Genomic DNA, 10,000 nt, shown 5'->3' on the forward strand with positions numbered 1-10,000 from the left:
TTTGGGTGACCAGGTGCACGCCGGCCTTTGGGTGACCAGGTGCACACGGTTCTTTTGGGTGACCAGGTGCACATGGTCCTTTGGGTGACCAGGTGCACGCCGGCCTTTGGGTGACCAGGTGCACATGGTCCTTTTGGGTGACCAGGTGCACATGGTCCTTTGGGTGACCAGGTGCACGCCGGCCTTTGGGTGACCAGGTGCACATGGTCCTTTGGGTGACCAGGTGCACGCCGGCCTTTGGGTGACCAGGTGCACATGGTCCTTTGGGTGACCAGGTGCACGCCGGCCTTTGGGTGACCAGGTGCACATGGTCCTTTTGGGTGACCAGGTGCACATGGTCCTTTGGGTGACCAGGTGCACGCCGGCCTTTGGGTGACCAGGTGCACATGGTCCTTTGGGTGACCAGGTGCACGCCGGCCTTTGGGTGACCAGGTGCACATGGTCCTTTGGGTGACCAGGTGCACGCCGGCCTTTGGGTGACCAGGTGCACATGGTCCTTTTGGGTGACCAGGTGCACATGGTCCTTTGGGTGACCAGGTGCACGCCGGCCTTTGGGTGACCAGGTGCACATGGTCCTTTTGGGTGACCAGGTGCACGCCGGCCTTTGGGTGACCAGGTGCACATGGTCCTTTTGGGTGACCAGGTGCACATGGTCCTTTGGGTGACCAGGTGCACGCCGGCCTTTGGGTGACCAGGTGCACACGGTCCTTTTGGGTGACCAGGTGCACGCCGGCCTTTGGGTGACCAGGTGCACATGGTCCTTTTGGGTGACCAGGTGCACGCCGGCCTTTGGGTGACCAGGTGCACGCCGGTCCTTTTGGGTGACCAGGTGCACAAGTTCCATTTGGGTGACCAGGTGCACGCGGTTCATAACAGCGCGGTTATCTGCTTTAATGTCCGAGGAGGGGTGCTTAAGTGTGGGTGCCCTGGTTCACCTGGTATGCGAGGTTGTGGAGGTGGGGGGGGTCCCCTGCTGGTATCATCCCCGAAATAGAGGGGTGATACCCGGGTGGTGAGTAAGGGCCTACAAGCCTGGAGGTCAATAGCTCCAGGGGGTAAGCTCTACTGTCATGTCCGTAAATAGAGTGGTGTTACCCGGGTTTTGAACCATATTTTAATTTTTGGGTTACCAGATGCACACGGGTCTTTTGGAAAACAATCACAATCTGCATCCATCGTAATATCTTAAACTGTATATAAAGCACCTAAGGACGGGCCTGACCGAGAGAGGGCCGTAGTAGGGTACTCCCCTAGCGGGCTATATCAATAGAATGACCGGTAAAATGATTTAAAACAGTTTTATAATTTTTGGGTTACCAGATGCACACGGGTCTTTTGGAAAACAATCACAATCTGCATCCATCGTAATATATGAAACTGTATATAAAGCACTGAAGGACGGCCCCGACCGAGACAGGGCCTTAGTGGGGTGCTCCCATAGCGGGCTATATCAATAGAATGACCGGTAAAAGTATTTAAAACCGTTTTATAATTTTTGGGTTACCAGATGCACGTTTTCAATCACCAGTTGCACGGAGGATTAATAGCAATCTGCATCCATCGTGATTTCTTAAAGTGTGTAAAAAGCACCCAAGGACGGCCCTGACAGAGAGAGGGCCGTAGTGGGGCACTCCCCTAGCGGGCTATATCAATAGAATGACGGGTAAAAGTATTTAAAACCCTTTTATAATTTTTGGGTTACCAGATGCACGTTTTCAATCACCAGGTGCACGGAGGAAAATGAGCATTTGCATCCATAGTCATGTTTTAAACCGTCCATAAAGCACTCTTGGCCGGCCCCGGCAGAGAGAGAAAGAGATGGTGAAAAAAAAAAAAAATCATCATCAGACCTTCCATAAATAATTCGGGCCGGCCCCCATTGCTAAAGGTCCGTAGTAGGGTGCGCCATAAGCGGACATGAATAGATGGAACACCGCTAACCGCATAGAGAACCGTGTTTTGGGTGACCAGGTGCACGTTTTCAATCACCAGTTGCACATTTTCAATCACCAGTTGCACGGAGGATTAATAGCAATCTGCATCCATCGCGATTTCTTAAAGTGTCTATAAAGCACTCAGGACGGGCCCGACCGAGACAGGGCCTTAGTGGGGTGCTCCCATAGCGGGCAACAATGAGAGGGGTGCCTTTAAATTCATTTTGAACCATATTTGAAATTTTGGGTTACCAGATGCACGTTTTCAATCACCAGTTGCACGGAGGATTAATAGCAATCTGCATCCATCGTGATTTCTTAAAGTGTGTAAAAAGCACCCAAGGACGGCCCTGACAGAGAGAGGGCCGTAGTGGGGCACTCCCCTAGCGGGCTATATCAATAGAATGACGGGTAAAAGTATTTAAAACCCTTTTATAATTTTTGGGTTACCAGATGCACGTTTTCAATCACCAGGTGCACGGAGGAAAATGAGCATTTGCATCCATAGTCATGTTTTAAACCGTCCATAAAGCACTCTTGGCCGGCCCCGGCAGAGAGAGAAAGAGATGGTGAAAAAAAAAAAAAATCATCATCAGACCTTCCATAAATAATTCGGGCCGGCCCCCATTGCTAAAGGTCCGTAGTAGGGTGCGCCATAAGCGGACATGAATAGATGGAACACCGCTAACCGCATAGAGAACCGTGTTTTGGGTGACCAGGTGCACGTTTTCAATCACCAGTTGCACATTTTCAATCACCAGTTGCACGGAGGATTAATAGCAATCTGCATCCATCGCGATTTCTTAAAGTGTCTATAAAGCACTCAGGACGGGCCCGACCGAGACAGGGCCTTAGTGGGGTGCTCCCATAGCGGGCAACAATGAGAGGGGTGCCTTTAAATTCATTTTGAACCATATTTGAAATTTTGGGTTACCAGATGCACGTTTTCAATCACCAGTTGCACGGAGGATTAATAGCAATCTGCATCCATCGTGATTTCTTAAAGTGTGTAAAAAGCACCCAAGGACGGCCCTGACAGAGAGAGGGCCGTAGTGGGGCACTCCCCTAGCGGGCTATATCAATAGAATGACGGGTAAAAGTATTTAAAACCCTTTTATAATTTTTGGGTTACCAGATGCACGTTTTCAATCACCAGGTGCACGGAGGAAAATGAGCATTTGCATCCATAGTCATGTTTTAAACCGTCCATAAAGCACTCTTGGCCGGCCCCGGCAGAGAGAGAAAGAGATGGTGAAAAAAAAAAAAAATCATCATCAGACCTTCCATAAATAATTCGGGCCGGCCCCCATTGCTAAAGGTCCGTAGTAGGGTGCGCCATAAGCGGACATGAATAGATGGAACACCGCTAACCGCATAGAGAACCGTGTTTTGGGTGACCAGGTGCACGTTTTCAATCACCAGTTGCACATTTTCAATCACCAGTTGCACGGAGGATTAATAGCAATCTGCATCCATCGCGATTTCTTAAAGTGTCTATAAAGCACTCAGGACGGGCCCGACCGAGACAGGGCCTTAGTGGGGTGCTCCCATAGCGGGCAACAATGAGAGGGGTGCCTTTAAATTCATTTTGAACCATATTTGAAATTTTGGGTTACCAGATGCACGTTTTCAATCACCAGTTGCACGGAGGATTAATAGCAATCTGCATCCATCGTGATTTCTTAAAGTGTGTAAAAAGCACCCAAGGACGGCCCTGACAGAGAGAGGGCCGTAGTGGGGCACTCCCCTAGCGGGCTATATCAATAGAATGACGGGTAAAAGTATTTAAAACCCTTTTATAATTTTTGGGTTACCAGATGCACGTTTTCAATCACCAGGTGCACGGAGGAAAATGAGCATTTGCATCCATAGTCATGTTTTAAACCGTCCATAAAGCACTCTTGGCCGGCCCCGGCAGAGAGAGAAAGAGATGGTGAAAAAAAAAAAAAATCATCATCAGACCTTCCATAAATAATTCGGGCCGGCCCCCATTGCTAAAGGTCCGTAGTAGGGTGCGCCATAAGCGGACATGAATAGATGGAACACCGCTAACCGCATAGAGAACCGTGTTTTGGGTGACCAGGTGCACGTTTTCAATCACCAGTTGCACATTTTCAATCACCAGTTGCACGGAGGATTAATAGCAATCTGCATCCATCGCGATTTCTTAAAGTGTCTATAAAGCACTCAGGACGGGCCCGACCGAGACAGGGCCTTAGTGGGGTGCTCCCATAGCGGGCAACAATGAGAGGGGTGCCTTTAAATTCATTTTGAACCATATTTGAAATTTTGGGTTACCAGATGCACGTTTTCAATCACCAGTTGCACGGAGGATTAATAGCAATCTGCATCCATCGTGATTTCTTAAAGTGTGTAAAAAGCACCCAAGGACGGCCCTGACAGAGAGAGGGCCGTAGTGGGGCACTCCCCTAGCGGGCTATATCAATAGAATGACGGGTAAAAGTATTTAAAACCCTTTTATAATTTTTGGGTTACCAGATGCACGTTTTCAATCACCAGGTGCACGGAGGAAAATGAGCATTTGCATCCATAGTCATGTTTTAAACCGTCCATAAAGCACTCTTGGCCGGCCCCGGCAGAGAGAGAAAGAGATGGTGAAAAAAAAAAAAAATCATCATCAGACCTTCCATAAATAATTCGGGCCGGCCCCCATTGCTAAAGGTCCGTAGTAGGGTGCGCCATAAGCGGACATGAATAGATGGAACACCGCTAACCGCATAGAGAACCGTGTTTTGGGTGACCAGGTGCACGTTTTCAATCACCAGTTGCACATTTTCAATCACCAGTTGCACGGAGGATTAATAGCAATCTGCATCCATCGCGATTTCTTAAAGTGTCTATAAAGCACTCAGGACGGGCCCGACCGAGACAGGGCCTTAGTGGGGTGCTCCCATAGCGGGCAACAATGAGAGGGGTGCCTTTAAATTCATTTTGAACCATATTTGAAATTTTGGGTTACCAGATGCACGTTTTCAATCACCAGTTGCACGGAGGATTAATAGCAATCTGCATCCATCGTGATTTCTTAAAGTGTGTAAAAAGCACCCAAGGACGGCCCTGACAGAGAGAGGGCCGTAGTGGGGCACTCCCCTAGCGGGCTATATCAATAGAATGACGGGTAAAAGTATTTAAAACCCTTTTATAATTTTTGGGTTACCAGATGCACGTTTTCAATCACCAGGTGCACGGAGGAAAATGAGCATTTGCATCCATAGTCATGTTTTAAACCGTCCATAAAGCACTCTTGGCCGGCCCCGGCAGAGAGAGAAAGAGATGGTGAAAAAAAAAAAAAATCATCATCAGACCTTCCATAAATAATTCGGGCCGGCCCCCATTGCTAAAGGTCCGTAGTAGGGTGCGCCATAAGCGGACATGAATAGATGGAACACCGCTAACCGCATAGAGAACCGTGTTTTGGGTGACCAGGTGCACGTTTTCAATCACCAGTTGCACATTTTCAATCACCAGTTGCACGGAGGATTAATAGCAATCTGCATCCATCGCGATTTCTTAAAGTGTCTATAAAGCACTCAGGACGGGCCCGACCGAGACAGGGCCTTAGTGGGGTGCTCCCATAGCGGGCAACAATGAGAGGGGTGCCTTTAAATTCATTTTGAACCATATTTGAAATTTTGGGTTACCAGATGCACGTTTTCAATCACCAGTTGCACGGAGGATTAATAGCAATCTGCATCCATCGTGATTTCTTAAAGTGTGTAAAAAGCACCCAAGGACGGCCCTGACAGAGAGAGGGCCGTAGTGGGGCACTCCCCTAGCGGGCTATATCAATAGAATGACGGGTAAAAGTATTTAAAACCCTTTTATAATTTTTGGGTTACCAGATGCACGTTTTCAATCACCAGGTGCACGGAGGAAAATGAGCATTTGCATCCATAGTCATGTTTTAAACCGTCCATAAAGCACTCTTGGCCGGCCCCGGCAGAGAGAGAAAGAGATGGTGAAAAAAAAAAAAAATCATCATCAGACCTTCCATAAATAATTCGGGCCGGCCCCCATTGCTAAAGGTCCGTAGTAGGGTGCGCCATAAGCGGACATGAATAGATGGAACACCGCTAACCGCATAGAGAACCGTGTTTTGGGTGACCAGGTGCACGTTTTCAATCACCAGTTGCACATTTTCAATCACCAGTTGCACGGAGGATTAATAGCAATCTGCATCCATCGCGATTTCTTAAAGTGTCTATAAAGCACTCAGGACGGGCCCGACCGAGACAGGGCCTTAGTGGGGTGCTCCCATAGCGGGCAACAATGAGAGGGGTGCCTTTAAATTCATTTTGAACCATATTTGAAATTTTGGGTTACCAGATGCACGTTTTCAATCACCAGTTGCACGGAGGATTAATAGCAATCTGCATCCATCGTGATTTCTTAAAGTGTGTAAAAAGCACCCAAGGACGGCCCTGACAGAGAGAGGGCCGTAGTGGGGCACTCCCCTAGCGGGCTATATCAATAGAATGACGGGTAAAAGTATTTAAAACCCTTTTATAATTTTTGGGTTACCAGATGCACGTTTTCAATCACCAGGTGCACGGAGGAAAATGAGCATTTGCATCCATAGTCATGTTTTAAACCGTCCATAAAGCACTCTTGGCCGGCCCCGGCAGAGAGAGAAAGAGATGGTGAAAAAAAAAAAAATCATCATCAGACCTTCCATAAATAATTCGGGCCGGCCCCCATTGCTAAAGGTCCGTAGTAGGGTGCGCCATAAGCGGACATGAATAGATGGAACACCGCTAACCGCATAGAGAACCGTGTTTTGGGTGACCAGGTGCACGTTTTCAATCACCAGTTGCACATTTTCAATCACCAGTTGCACGGAGGATTAATAGCAATCTGCATCCATCGCGATTTCTTAAAGTGTCTATAAAGCACTCAGGACGGGCCCGACCGAGACAGGGCCTTAGTGGGGTGCTCCCATAGCGGGCAACAATGAGAGGGGTGCCTTTAAATTCATTTTGAACCATATTTGAAATTTTGGGTTACCAGATGCACGTTTTCAATCACCAGTTGCACGGAGGATTAATAGCAATCTGCATCCATCGTGATTTCTTAAAGTGTGTAAAAAGCACCCAAGGACGGCCCTGACAGAGAGAGGGCCGTAGTGGGGCACTCCCCTAGCGGGCTATATCAATAGAATGACGGGTAAAAGTATTTAAAACCCTTTTATAATTTTTGGGTTACCAGATGCACGTTTTCAATCACCAGGTGCACGGAGGAAAATGAGCATTTGCATCCATAGTCATGTTTTAAACCGTCCATAAAGCACTCTTGGCCGGCCCCGGCAGAGAGAGAAAGAGATGGTGAAAAAAAAAAAAAATCATCATCAGACCTTCCATAAATAATTCGGGCCGGCCCCCATTGCTAAAGGTCCGTAGTAGGGTGCGCCATAAGCGGACATGAATAGATGGAACACCGCTAACCGCATAGAGAACCGTGTTTTGGGTGACCAGGTGCACGTTTTCAATCACCAGTTGCACATTTTCAATCACCAGTTGCACGGAGGATTAATAGCAATCTGCATCCATCGCGATTTCTTAAAGTGTCTATAAAGCACTCAGGACGGGCCCGACCGAGACAGGGCCTTAGTGGGGTGCTCCCATAGCGGGCAACAATGAGAGGGGTGCCTTTAAATTCATTTTGAACCATATTTGAAATTTTGGGTTACCAGATGCACGTTTTCAATCACCAGTTGCACGGAGGATTAATAGCAATCTGCATCCATCGTGATTTCTTAAAGTGTGTAAAAAGCACCCAAGGACGGCCCTGACAGAGAGAGGGCCGTAGTGGGGCACTCCCCTAGCGGGCTATATCAATAGAATGACGGGTAAAAGTATTTAAAACCCTTTTATAATTTTTGGGTTACCAGATGCACGTTTTCAATCACCAGGTGCACGGAGGAAAATGAGCATTTGCATCCATAGTCATGTTTTAAACCGTCCATAAAGCACTCTTGGCCGGCCCCGGCAGAGAGAGAAAGAGATGGTGAAAAAAAAAAAAAATCATCATCAGACCTTCCATAAATAATTCGGGCCGGCCCCCATTGCTAAAGGTCCGTAGTAGGGTGCGCCATAAGCGGACATGAATAGATGGAACACCGCTAACCGCATAGAGAACCGTGTTTTGGGTGACCAGGTGCACGTTTTCAATCACCAGTTGCACATTTTCAATCACCAGTTGCACGGAGGATTAATAGCAATCTGCATCCATCGCGATTTCTTAAAGTGTCTATAAAGCACTCAGGACGGGCCCGACCGAGACAGGGCCTTAGTGGGGTGCTCCCATAGCGGGCAACAATGAGAGGGGTGCCTTTAAATTCATTTTGAACCATATTTGAAATTTTGGGTTACCAGATGCACGTTTTCAATCACCAGTTGCACGGAGGATTAATAGCAATCTGCATCCATCGTGATTTCTTAAAGTGTGTAAAAAGCACCCAAGGACGGCCCTGACAGAGAGAGGGCCGTAGTGGGGCACTCCCCTAGCGGGCTATATCAATAGAATGACGGGTAAAAGTATTTAAAACCCTTTTATAATTTTTGGGTTACCAGATGCACGTTTTCAATCACCAGGTGCACGGAGGAAAATGAGCATTTGCATCCATAGTCATGTTTTAAACCGTCCATAAAGCACTCTTGGCCGGCCCCGGCAGAGAGAGAAAGAGATGGTGAAAAAAAAAAAAAATCATCATCAGACCTTCCATAAATAATTCGGGCCGGCCCCCATTGCTAAAGGTCCGTAGTAGGGTGCGCCATAAGCGGACATGAATAGATGGAACACCGCTAACCGCATAGAGAACCGTGTTTTGGGTGACCAGGTGCACGTTTTCAATCACCAGTTGCACATTTTCAATCACCAGTTGCACGGAGGATTAATAGCAATCTGCATCCATCGCGATTTCTTAAAGTGTCTATAAAGCACTCAGGACGGGCCCGACCGAGACAGGGCCTTAGTGGGGTGCTCCCATAGCGGGCAACAATGAGAGGGGTGCCTTTAAATTCATTTTGAACCATATTTGAAATTTTGGGTTACCAGATGCACGTTTTCAATCACCAGTTGCACGGAGGATTAATAGCAATCTGCATCCATCGTGATTTCTTAAAGTGTGTAAAAAGCACCCAAGGACGGCCCTGACAGAGAGAGGGCCGTAGTGGGGCACTCCCCTAGCGGGCTATATCAATAGAATGACGGGTAAAAGTATTTAAAACCCTTTTATAATTTTTGGGTTACCAGATGCACGTTTTCAATCACCAGGTGCACGGAGGAAAATGAGCATTTGCATCCATAGTCATGTTTTAAACCGTCCATAAAGCACCCAGGGCCGGCCCCGGCAGAGAGAGAAAAAGAGGGGAAAAGTGTTGAAAAAAAAAAAAATCATACCTTCCATAAATAATTCGGACCGGCCCCCATTGAAAAGGTCCGTAGTAGGGTGCATCATTATCGGACATGAATCTCGGGAACACCGCTAACCGCATAGAGAACCGTGTTTTGGGTTACCAGATGCACGTTTTCAATCACCAGTTGCACGGAGAGAGAAAAAAAAATCATACCTTCCATAAATAATTCGGACCGGCCCCCATTGAAAAGGTCCGTAGTAGGGTGCATCATTATCGGACATGAATCTCGGGAACACCGCTAACCGCATAGAGAACCGTGTTTTGGGTGACCAGGTGCACGTTTTCAATCACCAGTTGCACGGAGAAAAAAAAAGTAATCATACCTTCCATAAATAATTCAGGCCGACCCCCATTGAAAAAGGTCCGTAGTAGGGTGCATCATTATCGGACATGTATATCTGTAACACCGGCAAGCGCATTGAGAACCGCATTTTTGGGTTACCAGATGCACGTTTTCAATCACCAGGTGCACGGCTGTGAAAAGTGGGACTCTGTCATTTTTTCGACCAATTTCTGTAATTTTCAAAAAATGATTAAAAATACTTCCCGAAGGGCTAGAGGTCCCAAATTTCGTCTCATACCCTCTCTCGTGATGGGCAACAATTACATAATGTAAAAAAAAATTCGCAT

The sequence above is a fragment of the Oncorhynchus mykiss genome, unplaced genomic scaffold, assembly GCF_013265735.2.
Source record: "Oncorhynchus mykiss isolate Arlee unplaced genomic scaffold, USDA_OmykA_1.1 un_scaffold_295, whole genome shotgun sequence".
NCBI lineage: Eukaryota > Metazoa > Chordata > Actinopteri > Salmoniformes > Salmonidae > Oncorhynchus > Oncorhynchus mykiss.